This window comes from Triturus cristatus, chromosome 9 (genome assembly GCF_964204655.1).
Source record: "Triturus cristatus chromosome 9, aTriCri1.1, whole genome shotgun sequence".
Lineage (NCBI taxonomy): Eukaryota > Metazoa > Chordata > Amphibia > Caudata > Salamandridae > Triturus > Triturus cristatus.
In genome coordinates this window covers 199,404,565-199,425,361 of record NC_140592.1, presented here as the reverse complement: position 1 = coordinate 199,425,361, position 20,797 = coordinate 199,404,565, and positions in this window count along the sequence as shown.

The window sequence follows — 20,797 nt, the reverse complement described above, 5'->3', positions numbered from 1 at the left end:
GTGATTTGCCCAGAATCATAGGATGTTCCGTATCGTTACCGAGACTCAAACCCAGTTCCTCAGGTCTGAGGTCGAGCACCCTAGCCGTTAGGCCAACTCCTCTTGCCAAGTAAAATTGGTAGTTTAAAACATCCTTCAAGCTACAGTGGCAGGTATAGGCATGTTTTAAGCAGCTACTTTTTTTTATTATTATTTTTTTTAATGCAGATTTATATAGCTCAAACTCGACCCGAAGGTATTGGAGCCCTTTACATGAGCACTGGTTACGTTACACAAGGACACATTCAGGCATGGGGAGATTAAGTGTTTTGCCTAGGGGTGGGCGGAATTTGCGGAATTAACCTTCGCAAATTATCGCGAGAATGTTTAAAATTATCGCAAACAAGCAGAAATATCGCAAAGATGCGGAAGTTTTTTTCCGGCATGTTCGCGAGATTTTCTGCATGGTTGCGGGTCGCCAACTTACCCATGTGGTTGCTTGCGGGCGCGGCCATCTTGTTTTGAGTTGTTCTCGCGGTGCATGATCGCGAGAAGAAAGACGTGATCGCGCGACGCATGACGTCACTGCGGGCGCGAACTGTCGCGAGACAGCGCAAATGGCTAAAAACAATACAACATCTCATGGAGAACGCGACCGGATCAAGAAAACTTGTCGGCGAACGCAGGGATTCAGGTAAGGCGATCGCGCGCGCGCGAGAATGTATCATTTTACAGCGCGAGCAAGAAACAAATTATCGCCAAGCTGCGGAAACCGGAATTTTTGACATTTTCGCGCTCTCCGCGGAACGCAAAAATGTCAAATTATCGCAATTTCCGCGAACGGAACGAAATTTTTGCCCAGGCCTAGTTTTGCCCAGAATCACATGATGTGGACGCAACCCCGAGGTTCGAACCTTGGTTTACAGCACCAAAGTCGGCAATCTAGCCGTCAGAACACATCCTCTCCCCAATGGGTGGTACAATGATGGTAAGGGCCCACTAGTAGCATTTAATTTACAGAGCCTGGGTATATGGTATACCACTTTACTAGAGTCATATAAGTAAATTGAATATGACAATCAGATGTAAGCCAGTTCTTTTTGTTCATATTTGTTTTATGTGTTGCAGCACAAACCAGGCAATAAAGCAATGTAATCTCTGACGTAGCATCAACGTTCAGCCAGTATCAGTTCTGTTAGCAACATATATAACTTACCCCCAAAAACACCTTCCCACCTTATCCCTCCCTCCCTTGGTGCCCATACGCTCTCATGTTACTAGACACCTTTAACTCTTCTTGAGGGTCTCTTCCATTGAACCAGGGTTGTGGGTCAGTCAGGCACAGCAGTTTTAGATACCTGGGGCAAGTGACTTCTTTGAATCCCTGTGAAAGGAGGGAAATAAATGGCTGCCAAAATACCCTGAATGTGTACTCTTGTAAATTCTGTGTCATTGAAAATCTCTCCATCCCCAGGAGATGCTGAATACAGTGGAGCCACCCAAGTCTAGTTGGCAGGTTCTCAGTTCCCCAGGGGGCCAGAAACTTCTGAAGAGCCGCCCCCAGTACCAGTGCGATGTATCTATCTCTCCTAGCGTTAAGTGGATAATTCAACAGATTACGGAGGCCCAACAGCATGTAGGCAGGAAACCTGGGAAGTTGAGTGTTGAAATAAAGGTCAATCTCTGTCAAGAGAGGTTAGGACACTCCCCCAGGATTTGCAAAAGTGTCCCAAGGGTGTTGTTACTTCTCCAGCACTTTTCACTTTGCTGCGGTTTACCTCTGTGTAAGCGGGCTGGCGTCACGTGCCAATAGGTGGTGATCTTAGTTGCCGTTTCTGTACTGGATGTATTGGAGGCTGTGTGCCTAGCTCAGTAGAAGATATTCTGCGATTCCCAGAGAGAAACCTCCTGCCCCAGTTCCCACTCCCATCTCAGCTGGGCCGCAGACCTAATGTCGGGGGACTTATTGGATAGCAATTTATACAAGTCCGATATCAGATGCTTATCTAATTCTTTGTTTAGTAGCCACTTCTCAAAAATAGTCAGGGGCCATTGGGCCACCTCGCTCGTCACTGGCTGCAACAGCCAATGCCTGATCTAGAAGTATCGGAATGGCTCTCCTTCAGGTAAGTCGTTATGTCTCCTAAACTGTATAGGACTCTCTAGCTCAAAGAAATGACCTATTCATCTGCCTCCCGGCTTCATCCATTTCTGGAAGGCCACTGTATTCAGTCCTGTGGACAAATCCGGATTCTCCACTACCAGGGTAAGCGGAGAGGGAAAGGACAAAAAGCCCTACCTGTTGCCCACAGCATCCCGGACTCGAAAGGTGGGTTCGTTATCGCGGAGAGGTAAAGATTGGTGGAGCAGTGCAGCCTTCCCGAAAAGGAGATCATCCACAGGGATTTTCCAGCCAATGTCCTGTCCAGGAAAAGCCTGCTTTTATCCGATTTTGGGCGTGATCATTCCACCAGGAACCTAATCTGTACTGCCTGGAAATATCATAAAGTACATGGGATACCCAGTCCCCCAACCGCAGGTACCTGCCAAGTTAGCTTGCGGCGCATCTGGGACCCACTGCACACCCATACATAGTTTTAGGGAGCTTTTTATAGAGTCTGAAGTGTGCGGGTTGGGTGCCAGAGTGGTAGTGTCACAAATATGTATAAGATCCTGGGAAGGACTGACATCTTTAGGGCTGCGATCCTCCCAAGCCACGACCGGGGGAAGGCTCACCACCTTGCTAGACTAGTATGCACGCACTCTGTTAACCAAAGTGCAATAGTTTATGTCTAGCACTTCCAGGATAGTCGATGCCAGTTGGATCCCCAAATACAATATACTCCGCTCACAACGAATGGAAAGAGTCTGTGTGAGAAAGTCTTTCAAGTCTCATGTCATTGTCGGGCTTAATGCTTGTCATTTAGCTAAATAAATTTCAAAGCCTGAAACCAGTCCAAACCTCCCTACCTCCCCTAGGAACTCTGGCAAAGACTCCCCGGGGCTGTCTAAAGATACAATTACATTGTCCGCATATAAGGTAATTAGGTGCTCCTCTCCACCAAAATGAATGCCTGTGGTCTTTGGGTCGTCTCGGACTCGCTGTGCAAACAGCTCCAAATAGAGTGTGAATAATAGCGGAGAAAGGGGAAACCCCTGCCATGTACCATGCTTTATGGGGAAAATCCTGGATCTCTTGCCGTTTATGCCGATCGTCACCCATGGCCCTCTATACCCGCTCAGCGCCCAGGCACGATATCTGTCTCCCAATCCAAAGCATTTCAATACCGCTTTTAATTAGGGCCAATGGACTCTGTCAAAGTTTATCTCCGCTTCTATAGAGAAGAGCCTCGGGTCCCGCTGAGAGTGGGTTACTGTTGAAATGAAGACAAATGTAAGGTATGAAGGTAACTGTTCTTTATTAGTCTTCTCACCACCACAGGTTCCAGGCAGGTCTCTGGAGAGCACCTTGGAATGTTGGCCACACAGGAGGGTAAAGACCAAGGGAGGGGGAGGGGGGGAAGGAACGTACCAAGTAAAATAGATTACAACAGTTACCTTGTCTATGAGGAGGAGGATCCGCTTGGTCTTAACCAAGATCTGACTTTCGGGTTATAATCGAGCTTGATCAGGATCTATCAGTCCAGGCATGTAAGGAGGAAGTCGCAAATTCAGGATTCCTGGGCCCGATTCACAGAACTAATCTGAGACAAAATCCTAAAGTTATTATTTTTAGTATTCACAGAATGCGGAGGTAGATGCACTCTAGTTCATGCGTTTGTTGCTGTAATTGTGTGTGCTTGTTGCATCGCTCCTTGTTATCTGCTGCAGAAATTGCAATCAGTTCCACTCAAAGCACAGCATTCATTGCATCCCAGATCATTGTAGTCGAGGTCTCCGGAGTATCGTCAAACTCTAAGTACCTATGGATCGCACTCTCTACCTGCTTTGCTACCTCTGGTCCAATAAAGCAGGGTCTTGCACAATCACCAGAAGTGGGGTCTTCGCACATGGAGGTGGAGTGCAAGATTTAGCAGAACTGCTGAATGGTGAGATAGGGATCTAGGTTCAATGTCCACCGCCTGTGTCACTGCCAGGACATCCATAGGGCCAAGGAAGTAAATGTTCCAATCTCGCATAGGATTTGTGCATATGGAAGTAGAATGTGTAGTCTCTAGAAATTGGGTGTAAACTTTGCCAAACGTCACTCAGTCCCAGCTCCTGTAGTCGAAGGGCAATCCCCCTGACTGATTTTCCCGGCTGTATCCTGTCTATGGGTCGCGCGGTCCACTGCATTATTAAAAACTAAATTCAGGTCACCCACCAAGATCACCCACCTAACCTGTGCCGTTAGGATGTCTGCTGCTGCTTCATGTAAAAATCGTTCCTGTCCCTCATTAGGGACATGCACTGACCCCTAGGTGATAGAATGCTGGCCAAAGAAGAACTCTATACCCAAGGAGTCACCCCCCCCATCTCCGCCACCTTTGACGCAACCTTTCCCTGAAATTATCGTGAAACAGAATCGACACCCTATCCCTCTTGTGTAGCAAAGAGGAAAAGAAGTGCTCCGGAATGGCCCAGGATCGCATCTCTTTCTGGTCCTTTTGAGGTAGGTGCATCTCCAGTTGGAGGCGAACCTCTGCTCGAGACTTTTCTATATATGCCAGGATTGCCCTCCTCTTGACTGGGTTGTTTAAGCCCTTGACGTTTAGGGTCAATACCCAAAGGCTATTCACTGTAGATGACATTTTTATGTTTCCACTCTCCTCTGTTCCCTCCTTCCCTCCTCCCACCCGGTGAGGAGCCCTCCACTTCATTGATAGATAACTGTATACGTTGCATTTGTCTAGTGAGCACCCAATAAGATTCCCCGAAAAAACATATTAACAACAAAGTACAATTGTCCCTCTATCTCTCCATCAGTGGTAGTGTTTCTGTGTGGGAACGTGACTTAGTCTGCTCGATCTCTCCCAGTCTCCCCGGCCCCGCTGCCTAGCTCTAGACTCAGGCCCCATCACCTCAAGCAGGATCATTGGAGGCAGTTTCCTCCGCTAGTTTGTCCAGTAGGTCCTTTCTTTCAGATGCCATGGTCGCTTGATCTGGGCCAGACCCCATTGGGCTCAAGGGGGCCTGTCGCCACCTCCAACGGCTATTTCCTCCGGGGCTAACCATTGCCGTCTCCTGTTGTGGTTCCACTGGAGCTTCTATTTGGAGCAATGTGCACACCATGGACAGGGAGCAGATTTGATGGAGCTGGTCCTGCCTGCGAAAAATCAGGCAGAATGGATGTCCCCAGGAGTAGGCCACTTTCCTCTCCTATTAAAAGTTTGTGACTGGAATGTGGAGGCCGCCACATCTTGGAGCAGATGGAGGACCTCGCCCCTGAATGTCAGAGAGGCTGTTTCTCTTGCTTTTTTCAAGATTCCTCCCTTCAGAGTGTAGTTATGCACAAAGGTCAGGACGTCTGAGGACCATGGTGCTCCAGGCCCCAAGCGGCCGGCCCTATGCATCCTGTCCAGACAGTTCTCTGAGGCTGGGGTGACTCCTAGGATTTCGGCAAAGAGCTCTGTAACATAGGCCTCGATGTTGCCTCCCTCCGCTTCTCTTGGGGCTTCCCTTATGTGGATATGTCCTCCACATTTGCTTGTAGGTCCAGGTGTTGATCCTTTAAGAAAATTATTTCTTGCTGCAATTGCTTTATCTCCTTGTCCCTAGAGGTGCTGCATCCTTCAATGGTGTCAACTCGATCTCCAATGTCTGTCACCTCTTTGTGTACTGACTGCAGTTCACTGGCCAGATCCCGCTTTACTGCTAAGAGATCGTCCCTCAAGCCTGCAAACAGGGCCTCCAAATACAAACGCATGACCCGGGCCTCTAGATCCTCTGATGCCAGTGAGGCCGCCCTGCCCAAAGCCATCTAGGGTCGCCCTCCTGGGAGCCTATTGTTTGAACACAAAGTCTTTGATTGAACCCCCCTTCTTGACTTTCGCAAACGCCATCTTCTGTAGATCACCGGGACCCATCACTTCAGGGCCACATCAGTACCGCTCCGCACATGAGACCAAAAGCATCCACACAACCCTCGGGCACAGCACACCATGAGTTTTACTTGCTTTAGCTCTAGGTGCAACCAGAGGGTGTTACTTCCATTACTGCTGATGGCGGCTTGTCGGTCCTCACTCTCCTTCTGCCTCATTGGTGCCAAATAACTAACCCCAGGCAGAGATCTCTGCTCCGCCAGTGGAGTTTGCGGAGTGTTGCCAACTCCATGCACAGTTGAGAATGTGGAGTTCAGGCAAAACTCTGACTCACAGGGGGGTGGAGTTAGCCAGCCCCTGTCCATGCCCAAAGCATGAAAAAAAAACCTGCTGTGCCATCTCCAGGCTGCCCTCCTCCTAGCCGTGGTCTCTCTCTCCTCCTCGCCATCCTCATCCTCTCCTCAGTACGTCTTGCAAGAACTGAGGAGAGAGAGACCACTGTGAGGAGGAAGGCAGCCCAGAGACACCAGAGCAGGTAAGTGCTTTTTTTTACTGCTTTTAAATTAGGGAGGACGGAGGGGGCGAGTGGAGCAGAGATCCATGGAGTGTTTTCTCAACTCCGTGGAACTCTGCCAACTTTGCCTGGGCTTACCAGTAAACCCAGCCCCCAAGCTGTTCTCAGGTGTCCTGGCTGCCCTCCTGTGTCTCTGTTCGAGTGGCTGGAGGTCTTCCGCTAATGAGCCCTCTTCACAATCAATCAATCAATAAATCAGAGGAATTGTAAGCATGCTATTCACCCTTGAGGGTCTCAAGGCGTGGGAGGGGTCAGCAGTTCCATTCAATCAAAGAGCCAGGTCTTGAAAGCCTTCTTGAGGGATGAGGCACATCTGATTTTGATCGGGAGCTCATTCCAGGTATTAGCTGCGATGTGGGAGAAGGATATTCACCCTGCTTGGGCTCTGTAGAAGCGTAGAGTTTTGGCAAGGACTTCTGTCTTCTCCGAGTTGAGCTTTAGGCAGCTGTTGCTCATCCAGGCTGCAATGTCCTGCATTCCTGCCTGGAAGTTGAGTCTGGTGGTGGCGGGGTCCTTAGTGAGGGAGAGGATGAGCTGGGTGTCGTCAGCGTAGGATATTATGTTGAGGCCGTGCTGGCGGACAATGCTGTCGAGGGGGGCCATGTAGATGTTGAAAAGGGTTGGGCTGAGCGATGATCCTTGTGGGACTCAGCAGTTGATTTCTGTGGGTTCGGAGAGGAAAGGTGTCAGTCTGATCCTTTGGCTTCTGCTGGTGAGGAACGACTGGATCCAGTCGACGGCGGCTCCTTGTATTCCAGTGTTGTGTAGTCTGGCTGTGAGAGTGCGGTGGGAGACGGTGTTGAATGCCGCTGACAGGTTGAGTAGAATCTTGGCTGCAGTGTGGCCTTGATCTAGGAGGGTGCGGATGTCCTCTGTGGTGGCGAGTAGGGTGGTCTCGGTGCTGTGGTTGCTGCAGAATCTGGCCTGGAAAGGGGTCGAGAATGGCGTTGTCTTCCATGAACCTTGTTAGTTCTGCGTTCACGGTCTTCTCTGTGATTTTTGCCACAAAGGGGAGGAGCATGATGGGCGGGTAGTTCTTCGGGTCCATCAGGTCTGCTGAGGGCTTCTTGATCAGGGGCCTGACTTCTGCGCGTTTCCAGTCATCAGAGAAGGTGCCGGTCTCGAAGGTGGTGTTGACTCTGTGGTAGATGTGTGGTGGGCAGCAGTCTGTGGGGGCCCCCGAGTGGATGCCTTTCATGTTTGAGGCGGTGTCTTTGGTCGTGATCGGTGTCCAGGAGCATATGGTGGGCTGGCTGGTGTTGCTGGTGGTCGGGATGGCTGCGGGATCGGGCGTATGGTCATTGAAATTGTAGTAGAGGTTGTTGATCTTCGAGTGGAAGTAGGATCCGAGCATGTTGAAGAGGACCTGGGAGGGGGTGATGTCCGTGGATTTGCTGGGGGTTTAGTGGAATCCTGGATGATGCTGAAAAGTTCCTTGGAGTTGCTTGAGTTAGCAAGGATTTTGCTGTGGATGAAGGTCCTTTTGGTGGTTCTGATGTATCAGTGGTATTTTGTCATGGCGTCCTTGTAGGTGATGTAGTTTTCTGGTGTCTTGCTGTTTCTCCAGGTCTTCTCCAGGTGTCTGCAGGTGCGTCTGGCTTCTTGGAGGCTGGTGATACACCAGATGGCTTTTCTAGGGCACTGTTTGTTGGGATTGCGTAGCGGGGCTAGCTTGTATGCGCAGTTGGAGATCCATATGTGGAGTTCCCTGGCTGCGAGGTTGGTGTCGGTTGCAGCGGTTGACAGTTGCGCCATTGAGGGTGGAGTTGAGTTGCTCCAGTTTCTTTACGGGGCAGGGAGAGGGTTTGGTTGGCCTGGGTTTGTCGACGAAGAAGTGTACGAATTGGTGGTCGGTCCATGGGGGTTGAGTGTGTCCTGCCTTGTGGGCCAGTGTGGTGATGAGTTGTTTCAGTCCGATGCTGGTGAGGATGTCAAGCAGGGTTGTGGAGTTGGGGTTGCTGGGGTTGTTGAGGTGGAAGTTCAGGCCTCCGATGAGTATGTAGTCCATGGGGTCGATGGCGTGGGGTGCAACGAGGTCAGTGATGGTGTCAGCGAAGAGGGCCCATGGGCTGGGGGGTCTGTGGGTGAGGGTGCCACGGAATGTGGAGTTGGGGCTGGTCTGGACCTGGGAGTTTAGTTGTTCAGTGGCGGGGAAGGTATCGCTGGAGGTGGCGAGGTGGAGGGAGCTTCTGTGTGCAATGGCAAGGCCTCCTCCCTGGTGGTTAGGGCGGTCCTTCCTCTGGATCTTGTATCTGTCCAAGAAGGCAATGGCGATGTCTGTGGCGGAGGAGGCATTGGTCCAGGTGGTTTCAGTGAAGAAGGCGACGTTGGGTGAGATTAAGTCCAGGATGTTCCAGATCTCTACGGCGTGTCTGTGCAAGAAGCGTACGTTGAGGAGGAGGCATTTTAGGTTGTCGGCAGTGTTTTGGTGGCCGGGGTGGTGGCGAAGGTCTGGCGGCAGTGGTGGCAGGGTCCCTGGTGCTGGTCACGTGCAGACGGGCTTGCCTTCGGTGCGCCAGTGGCATCACTGCGCAGGGGCCGCCATTAACTAGGGAAGAGGGAGGGACGAGCAGCTGGGAGGCGGGAGCGGAGGCCGATCAGGGGAGGGGCCGCAGGGGCAGCAGTGCCGGGAAATGGAGGCAGGAAAAAAAACAAGGGAGAAAGTAAAAATAAGTAAAAAAAAGTAAGATAAAAAAGCAAGTAGAATAAAGGCAAGAATTAAGAATTACAGCCTATGATAGCGGAACTACTGGCGCAGGACAGTGGACTGGGCTGGATACCAAGCTGGATCCCAGGTGGAGGACGGCAGCAGGCATGAGCACCAGGGGGCAGACAGCAGCCTCAAACCTGCCAGGTGGAGGTCAGAGGTCTTGCACAGTACAGCAGAGCTGCTGGAGATAGAGTCGGCCTAGACCAGACCTACAGGCTAATGGGCCCTCCTCACCCTGCAGGCATTCCCTTGTCAGCACCAGGGCAGGTTGCGTTAGTTATCTGCTTGGCCTCCTCGTGTCTGGGCTCTTCTCTGTCCCCAAGTTCACCACTCCCAATGGCTGAGGTCCGCTTCCTTCAGTCATCCATCTGACTCAGGCAGAGAGGGCGATGGTTGTGCGCCTCACGTAACAAGGTGCAGTCTCTTACATTGATCGGGCCACTGCTGAGCCCCGCACCAATTCTCAGGCCTATCTTTCTTGACTTGGCCCTATCTGTTGAGGCTCTGACATTAGGCTATTCAGTCGCAGGCTATTCCCCATCTGTAGCGACTCTTTATGTTTTCTCTGCTCACCCCCTCTGATAGCTCAGGTCCACCGTCTTCCTCCCCTTGCCAGGCTCAGATTCTCCAGCCACCGATTCTGTGTCCCCAGCGGCCGCAGGTGCAGATTCAATGCCCCTCAGGCTGCCATCCAGCTCCCTGGGTCATTTCAGGCCCTGCAACCATCACTCGCCCACTGCGTCTGCATGTGGTGATCTCTGCCATTGGTCTGCCCAACACAGGCATCTCGTCATCTTCCTGAGCTCACCACTTCAGGGTCTTGATGTGCATCACTGCTGACGGCTCGGGTCTGTCCACCACTTTAACTCAAAGGGCTCCTTCTTGCACGCCCTTGACACCGAGCCTCGCGGTCCACAGATGCTGTCCCCGTCTCAGACCTTCTGCCCTTGGTCTCCGAATGCAGATCACGGACTCCATCAGCGCATCCTACACACCATGTCTCTGTCCGGCAGGGCTCCGCTCTGGGGTGGGTCAGGCACAGGCCGCTCGACGCTTGCTCTGATTTTCTTCTCTCTAAATCACCACAGCTCCCTCCTTGGTAATTCCAGAGCCTCTCTGTATCTCCAGCTGCTGAATGCCTCACCTCAAGAGGCATAATTTTTAGCAGGCGGGGAAGATCTAATCGGGACACGACGGAGGGATGAGAACCCACATCTCATTCCATCGCTATCTTGGCCACGCCCCCTGTAAGCCAGTTTTACCATGTTTTAGGGAGTGAGCACAAACACTTAAGCACTGATGGGCAGTGGTAAAGCGCTCTGAGTCCTAGAGCCTACAAAAGTGAAGGTAAAAGGTTTGGGTGTGACCCTGCATAGAGGTTCAAGCCCAGCATCTCTTGTTTCTCTTATTGGGGTTTTGCATTTTGGTGTCATTTTGTGTATTAAATGCACACCTGTTTTCCGTTTTAGCTTGGGATTTTTAATGTTGAACATTTTGGGCCTGATTACGATGTCAGGCGGATGTCACCGCGGTCTCTGGACCGACCGACCGACCAACCTCTGGTCCCGACACCACCATTACAATGTGACCCCACTTAGCGCGGTTGCCTACTCCCATTTGTAAACCAGCAGTAGCACATGCTCCCATAGAGAAATGGGAGATTCTGTTAATCTCTCCACCACATGGCAGGCACCTAAAGGTGCCTGCCGTGCAGTCCAGGGATTGGTGGCCGTGGATGAATGGGGGCCTTGCTAGGGGCCCCCAAAGTCACTTCCTGACAGGCTTTCCATGTAAGAAAGCCCAAACATGGAAAGCCTGTCGGAAACCGGCATCATAATCCTTACAGCGGAAACACCATCCTCAGGGGTTACGTTGGGGCCTCCGACTGGAATTCAGCCGGAATGACTGGCCAGTTTCAATTCCAACCATCTATATTGTTATTAGGCGGTCGGAATTAAAACCGGAGATGTCGGTCGGAAAGCTCCGACCTGCAGTTGGAGGCTTTCCGACCGACATCATATTCGGCCCCTTTGACTTTGTTACTGTGTTTATTATTGCATAAATACTTCACACATTGCATTAAGTTAGACCTATCTGCTCTGTGCCGTAGTTACCAGGGGGGTGCACTCTGGTTATTTTTGTGAGTTTGAGGGTTCACCCTGACAAGAATTGTGATTACTCTTTGAGGTAGGCAGTCATGCACCGCAAACATGTATCCAATTTTTTTACTATATTATGGCAGTGAAATATAATATGTGCCAAAAACATGCTAATTTGTAGGCCTGGGCTAAATTTCCGTTCCGCTCGCGGACATTGCGATAATTTGACATTTTCACGTTCCGCGGAGAGCGCGAAAATGTCAAAATTTCCGCATTCCGCAGCTTAGCGATAATTTGTTTCTTGCTTGCGCTGTAAAATAATACATTCTCGCGCGCGCGCGATCGCCTTACCTGAATCCCCGCGTTCGCCGACAAGTTTTCCCGATCCGGTCGCGTTCTCCACAAGATGTTGGATTGTTGGTAGCCATTTGCGCTGTCTCGCGACAGTTCGCGCCCGCAGTAATGTCATTGGTCGCGCGATCACGTCTTTCTTCTCGCGATCATGCACCGCGAGAAGAGTGAAAACAAGATGGCCGCGCCCGCAAGCAACCGTATGGGTAAGTTGGCGAGCCGCGATCATGCAGAAAATACCGTGAACAGGCGGGAAAAAAACTTCTGCATCTTCGTGATATTTTCGCGTGTTTGCGGAGATTTGTAACATTTTTGCGATAATTTGCGAAAGTCACTTACGCAAATTCCGCCCACCCCTACTAATTTGGAGCAAGTGATCTAATAATCAGGCATAGACACATTTATGACTACAGTGTAAAGTTAAAATTCTTGGTAAATAAAACGGAAGAATTAAATCCAAATGAGAAAATTATGTTTTGATACCTCACAGATTGCATGTTCCAATTACTTGAGATGCGGGAAAAAGTCTCCTGTGAAACAGGAGGACTCTTCAAAATTACTTTACCTGAATGCAAGACATAACATAAACCATAGATGCAGATCATGTGAGATGAGGGGCTGCACGCCTCACTCAAGTCTTTGCCTCTCATGAACCATGACACCGAATAATACTCATCAAAGGTAATATAACATACAACACTTTGCACATTTGCATATATAATACATATACTTATATCCCCAAAAACTGCCTTGTAGAAACACATGACATTTCATTAATTTAAGATGCCTGGTGACTTGTGTTGTGAAATTGACATCAAAAGTGAGAATGAACAGCTTGGTACTGTCCTGTTCTTTGAGTACTTTATGAAAAAAAAGATTTTCAGATCGAACCACATAAATAACTCAGTCTATCTTTACAGATATGGTCATTGCTGTTGAGTGTGACAGAACAATCACAGAGAGCACTTTCTTAATTTCACTGTGACAGAGATCGATGGACTACACTATTAATTATGGGTTTTTGTGAAGCACTAGACAACCTGTTTCAAACATTTATTTTTACAAATGGTCTTCACGTATTGTTTCAAAATTCAAACCAGTGGTTTGTGTAATTTTTTGCATGAAGTGAAAAAGACAGTGCTTCATCTGTCTGCTTCTGTGGCATGAAATAGAGTTTGATAACACAAAACCTGCTTTCTAACTTCACATGTGAGTTTTAATGTCTGAAAATGTTACCTTAACCGAAAGGTACATCTAGTGTAGTAGTATTTAGCATTCAGGGACCTGTGCTGGCAGTGCTGTTGAGGCAGATTGTGAGGAAAACGTTATTGCCCATTTTGGGGCATTGGCAATATATGCAGGATTTGTTGATTTGGGGCAACTGACAACCTGGATTCAGACTGTGGCATAGTGTTCTTTATGAGAACATTGGGGCTCATTACGATGGCAGGCGGACATCAGTCCGCCCGCCATCGTTGCGGTGCTGGGACCGCCCGCCAGGAAGATGGCGGTCCCGCTGAGTGAATTAGGATATGCCCGCCACTATGGTGGGCGCATCCAGGGCCCTGACTGATCATTTTGGACGGTGCTGCTTGCTGCAACACCGTTTGCAATGCCAAAATGCCACATAGTGCATTTCCATGCACAACGTAGCAGGGACCACACATTGCCTGCCAACTTGTGCACGGAAATGTCGGGGGGTACCATGGGTACCCCCGGTGCACAGACACCCTCTCCCACACAGGGGGGGACGCAATGGGCCCCCAGCCTCCGCCAACCTGGAAAGGCTGGCTGATGCCAGAATTGTAATCTGGCAGGCGGTGCCTGCTAGGCACCGCTGCCTTTTTACCCATGCTGACCGCTCCGCCAGGCATTCGTGACGATTGCCAGTGGCGGAAGCTTGGAGAGCGGTCCTTGGACCGCCATGGTCACAAAGCAAATACTCCCGCCATCCTAATGTGGCAGGGGTAAATGGGAGTCAGATGACGGAGGGTCCTTCCACCATCATAATGACCCTCTTTGTGGCTTATCTTACGATTGATCTTAATTTGAAAAAAACTAATTGTATGGCAATAAACATTGACTTATAGAAAGATATCAGTGACAAGCAAAAAGTCAATTATGCATTTTGAATTAAATCTCCAAGGCAACGTATCAGATAAAAAAAAATCAGCAACCACAGAGATTTACATCACTGCCTAAATGTTTTTATACATATTTTTCTGTTGGCAAACGTTCACAGTAGTATGCATTTGGCCCTGCATTGGCTACTACACACCTTGCCAGTCACCTATCTTACAGATAAGGTATTTAAATTCATTTGCTATTAGTAAGCCAGCCTCTCTTTCATCTTAGCTCATTCTTTGACAGATCAGTACATATATTTTCATTTATATTTTCTTTATTGAAACAGAAATCTAAAAATAATGAATCCCCATAAAGTTGTATATATTTCACATTCATACATTTTTTTCAATTCACTTACAAATCAACTTCTATCTTAAATAGACGATTATTTTATACAATGCATTGTTTGAGTATTAATGTTTATCAAAATGTATCTTTTATAGTTATACCAAAGGTTTCTAAGTATATCACAAAATGCCACATCTAACCGTTTGATGTGTCACTGTCCTCGCTGCATAGATTTCTGTTCTACAATTCACTCAAACCAATATCCTGCTTTAATCATCAGTTACAAATTGTGAAGCTTTAAAATACCTGGATATTAAGATCCACATTAGGGAGTTCTTACCACCCAACATATGATCGCTGTTAACATCAATTGTTTGAAACGTCCCCAATGTCTGCTTATTCTACTTATTCATTGCCACCACCTCCAATGAGACCACAGCCTACAAGTCAAAACCCACAAAAATAATGAATCCATCAAGTATAATCGATGTTTGTTCCTCACAAAAATATGTCAATAAATCCTCCATTTTGGTGCACATTCTACTTTAAATAAACTGTTCTTTAGCCTTTACTGTCAGGGAGAGGAGTCTCAACAGTAACATCTCCGTATCAATATTTCTTTCGCTAAAACACATCCCAACTAGGTTATTAATATACCCATATCTCCATGAAGCATACTAATAGCTGTCCACTTTACTCAACAATTTTACTCTCTGTGAATCTCAAAAAATCATTCTCAGGATTTGTGACTGCAGACCAGAAAAGAACATCACAAGGGGCAACTGATATCTGAACATAGCACCAAAATATAGATGATTATCATAATAAGCTTTTAATTTCTCTGAATGCGGGTAGAAAACTTATTTCAGATATGTAAATGTAAAAAGCATTCCACTGGTTATAGGCATTGACAACAACCACATGAAATGTTTTATATATTTATTTAATTGAGTTTTCTGTTGGATTTTTCCACCTAAGCAAGAATATATATAGCAGCTGAACAAAATACCCAGAGATGAAGCTTAAATAAAATGAATAATAGCAGACAATAAGCCATTTGGCTTAATTTCCACAAAATAATAAAAAGTAATAATAGAAGAAACTGTAATTGTTTGCTGAACTAACACTCATAAGTCTTTGTGAGAAAATGGACATAGGTGAAAACACAATCTAATAGCTAAGAGAAGGAAAATAATGAAAATATAGCAAAACCATTTAACAAATGTTCAAACGTGTAACTCACAAAAGTTAGTGTGCACCTCATCACATACATCTCTGGCATTACAATTAGAAACTGTTATGTAAAAACTTTTGTTATTTCCAGGGTAGTAGGGACTATAGATTGTTGCATATCCCCATAAAGCATACTGCAGTATTTAAAAGCAGTGGTTGTAATAGAAGAAATATAGTAGTATGAGCAAAGATGTAGCACTCTCAAAATTCAAACCATCTTGATATCTAAGGTGTTAGGTGTGGGCTACCCATGCCAAATACACAAAAAAGGTTGGAGAAATCACCAAAGAATGTTACAGTATTTACAAAAGTAGTCAAACTTTTGTTTTAAGCTTTTCATGAAGTCTTTTAACTGCAATGTTGTTCTACAGAGGTTGGCACAAATGTGCAGTTGTTATAAATGTGAAGATTAAACAGTCAAGTAGAGAGAGCAACAACACAGGCTTCGTCTTAATCAGACTTTATCAAGGCTGACAAAACTAGTTTGTTTATTATTAGAAAAATGGTTAGCAACGTTGTGTCCACAATCGCCAAAGTGAGAATTGGTTGATGCTGAATCAGATATGGCAAAGATGGGTAGTAGGCACAGTCATGATATTGAGATATAAGTTGCATAAAGTGCTTAATATGATCTTGTGAGATGTTTTAGGGTAGGTGGAGAACTTGATTTTTTGATAAGACAATTGCTATATATTGGTCACAATCATCTCATCGTGTGGTCTGGAAATGTGGGATGATCATTAGCACACTTGTTTTCTATGATCTTCACTCATTGGAATAATGAGCATACATTACATCCGATGGCTTTCACATTACAGTTTGAAACACAATACCTTACATAGGCTGTATAGGCTGTCTGGTTTATCTTAATTCTACCAACAGTTTAGTCAACTTGAAGAATGTCACTGCAATATTCATCCACTGATAGACAGTCCAAAAGCATGTGCTCTCAAGTGCCTGGAGTGAATAATCTTCATACTAAGGTGTGATGGTCAGAAGACCTGTTTACCAGAAGGGCCAGGAGACCTCTATGTGAAACAAAAGATCCAGGGGTAAAATATGTCAAAACATAGAGAATCCCTCTGCCAAATGAGAGAAGACATGGTGAAGTGTGTATGTCACAACTAAATGCCATTTCAATGAAAAGAGGGAAAAAGGAAAATAAATCCATTTTTATTTACAAACCTCATCTACTCTAGTAGTGGGATGCTTCATCATTGGGTTCACCCTGACTCCTAAAAGTCAGGGTGGGCTAAACCGCATTCCAGGGAGTTCTTTGTATATGAATAGTTGGGGAAATAATAGTAAAAATTCATCATCCACCCCCAAGGATTCCCTTTATTAGCTGGGTGAATGGGAAAGGTTAAAATAGAATATAGAAGGGGCAATTGGGATTTAATGATCCTATGACCCTTATGGTGCCAATATGTTTCTGCCTACCCTACTGGCCAAACCCTGTGCGTGGCATTTGTCAGGAAACATTTGCTTCACTAATACTCCCCGTCGACTTAGTATTAGAAATGTAATCAGTCATGCACTGTAAACTTATTACAGGCATGCAACAGGCAGTGAATACTCAGCTACTCGGAGATACCTACATATACCTACATATAAGGAAACAGAACTAATACACAGATCCATCTTTAAATGAGCATTCACTCATAAGTGAACATTTGGGTGTTGCATATACAGACGAAATAGCACCACTTATATTATCTGCCACCTCACTTCTACCCAATACCAACATTTCACAAAGCCTAGCCCAATCTCAAAATTGGGATGAACTAAAAGAATTTAAGAGAAACCAAATGAAGACGCTTTTACATGGGGCTATTATGACTGATTATTTGCGAACTAACTTAGCCCGCCATTCTTTTAGTGACCAACGAAGCAAGAATCTTCTTAGAAGACCCTCTTTTCAGGAAAGAATGATCCTTGATAGCATGGCGATGCTCAAGAGATTGGCTAATCCCCATCATTAGCCCATTGAAACGATTCTCTGAAACTATGCTGATCAAAATAAAAGCCAGTGAGGACTTTTTAAACACGCAGATTAACATCACTTTATATTTAAAAAAAGCTTGAGGAGATCACTAAGGAGATTGCAGAACATAAAGATGTTCTTGTGCAGAGTAAGATCAACAAACTGCACAAGGATATTAAGACATTCTACCAAGGTAAGGTAAATGCTTACACCAGGGATGACTACAGCAAGAAATCCATCTCAGATGCGGATTCCTCTGGGGAGTGTCTCGGAATCTTCATATTTTGATACCGACAAATGGTCAAGTGACAATTCCAATCAAAGCTGGAGGGGGAGATGCAAACTATAGAGAAGAGGAGGGTTTTATAATCTGTCATACCCTCCCAATCAAATGTTCTACTGGCAGGGTCTGAATCTTGATTTTTTTAGGAAGAGGGCACAGGGGAGGGAGATGTTGCACACGAGGGGGCATGGAAATCCGAAGAAAGAATACCAAACAAGAAAGCATGAACACGAGGAGCTGCACATTGGACCAACAACCAGTCACAAGTGAACTGGGAATATAGTATTTAATCTTACAACTGACACTTTCACTACCAAGGTGCTCGCTGTTCTCAACAAATGTTTGGGATTCACACCAACAAATACGAGGGTCCAATGGGAAGATCAACCACAACCACCCCATGTAGTGGTAACCAGGAGCAGAGGGAGAGTGGAAATGCCCTCGACGAGCAGGGAGTAACCAACATAGTCAACATCAGCAAACACACCCTTACGCACGATGAGACGACCGTCCTCTCCAAGGGTTTGAGTTTTGTTCCCACACTCAAGAATGACCCCTTTGTCCTTAATACGGAACTGGCCCAATTCTTCCGAAAAATCAAACTTCGCGATTTCTTTGGAGATACTAAAAAAGGTACAGAAGAAAAGAAGTCAACTGGACTTAGAAAAAAATCTACTTTCCAACCACCTAATCAAAACATCTCATGCCATATACTTGCATTTGAACAGGCTGTGCTAAAGGACATTGAGGATATCAACTTCCTGGACACGCGAGGGTTTGACAACCTTACTGGGAAAGAACGCACAGCCTTAAAAAATCTAAGTAATAACAACGACCTAATCATAAAACCAGCGGACAGAGGGGGAGCTATAGTCATTATGGATAGTGACATGTACCGAGAGGAGTGCTTGAGATTACTCACCGACTCCAGCAGCTATACCATACACAGAACCCCACAGGACCACTCATGGCCAGGATCAAAGGCATGGTAGAAGAAGCACTCAGCAATGACTGGATCACTAAACAAGAGGCCGGCTTCCTCATAAGTGAGGAACCTAGAATGCCCAAATTCTACTTACTCCAGAAGATTCATAAAAACCGAATGCCCCCACCAGGCAGACCAATCGTGTCTGGAATAGGGTCAGCCACTGTCACAATTTTGTGACTGGTTCCTTCGGCCTATTGTTAAGGAATCACTCTCTTACCTCAGGGATACGAAGGATGTCCTTTGTCTCCTCAGAGATCTCACGGTGGATACAACCAATGACTGGTTTATAACCATGGACATAGAAGATCTTTACACGAGCATACCACAAAGGCGTACTTTGGAAGTTGTGGAAAACATCATCCTCAACAGAGACTGGGACTTTCTAACCCCACAACATTTCGTGATGGAATGTGCGGAACTAGCGCTTACTGAGAATTTCTTCGAATTCGAGAAAGTCATCTATCACCAGATCACTGGTACTTCAATGGGCAGCACCTTTGCCCCCAGTATGGCCTGCCTGTACGTTCAGCAATTCGAGGACGACTTCATCCATAACCCACACAATCCATTCCTACAACACATCAGGATTTGGAAACGTTATATAGACGACGTGCTAATAGTGTGGACTGGAACTGAAGAAGAAGCAACAAGATTTGTCCAGTGGGTCAACACCAAAGACATACACCTTAGGTACACGCATACAATCAACAAAAACCACGCAGTCTTCCTTGACTTAGACATCACAAGGACCAACGAAGGGATAACTACCAAAGTGCACAACAAGCCCACCGATAGGAATAGCCTTCTCTCATATGAGAGTTATCATCCCAAGGCCCTAAGACAAAACCTACCGGTTGGACAATTCCTTCGCGTTAGGAGAAACTGCTCGGATATTGATACCTTTGAAGAACAGGCATCCCAACTAGAAAAGAAACTCGTCGATCGCCACTACCCCTAAAGATGGTACGTAGGGCGAAGAAGCGAGCAAGAAACAACCCAAGGGAAGCACTTTTAGAGGATGTGGAAAAGGAGAACACCGAAAGAACAGTGTGTGTCACCACATTCACTCCTCTCTCCAACACAGTACAGAAGATCATTAGAAAAAGATGGAATATCTTGAACAGCGCTGGAATACAGTGGGAACCCCCACTGTTTGCATATAAACGCAACAAAAACCTGCGAGATCAACTAGTACGCGCCAGAATGCCTACTGCAGATGGCACTGAACAACAAAGGCTTTGGGACCAACCACGTGTGATGGGACATTTTTCATGTGGTGGATGTACATCTTGCAATCTAACCGTCAACATGAAAGAAGTCAACATAGGCACAGGAAAACCATGGCAACGACGAACATTCAGCAATTGCAATACTGAGAATGCTGTTTACCTAATAACATGTCCATGTGGTCTCCAATATGTTGGCATGACAACCAGAAAAATCAGGATACGCATTAACGAACACTGTAGCACCATCAGGTGTAAGAGAACAAACACCAAACTGACACGTCACTTTCTGGAAAAACATCACAAGGACACTGACCTTCGTTGGACTGTCCTTGAAGTGATGAATAAAAGTAAATTTGACCTCTCAAAAGTGTTACACGTAAGGGAACAACGGTGGGTCTACCGTCTGAGGTCCCATGAGAAGGGCCTCAACGACGACATCCCTTGGCTCCAATTGGATAGATGAATATTAAACTAGCAATCCACCCTTCCCACTGCGGTACCTTTACGCTCACCTTCTCTCTGTCTCCCCCTTTTTTGCCCCCCCATATGTTGCGCAAGCAAGGCTGGTAAACATCACAGTCACCCTCTTCCCGTGAACGTGGGCCCCCCCTCTTGTGACGCCAACGCGCCACCTCAGCACTATGGCTTGAACTCGTTCATTTTTGCGCTCCGGGACACCCTTCCCCCCGCATCACTAATCATTTCTTTACACTCCTTTTTTACTTCCACGCTGGCTACTTGAGCCAGGACCCCCCCCCCCCACAACTTGGCAACATCCGCGCCTCCTTGGCACTGAAAGACTGCCCGCTTGCTTTACCACGCCCATTACAACAAGGAATGCTCCTCCTCGCATGGTTCACCACTCCCATACCAACATAAGGCGATCACTCCACACTGGTTCCCTGTGAGCGAATGAGAACCCTCCGACCGCGGCCCCCCGCGTTACCAGGGCAACCACAGACGCGCTCTCT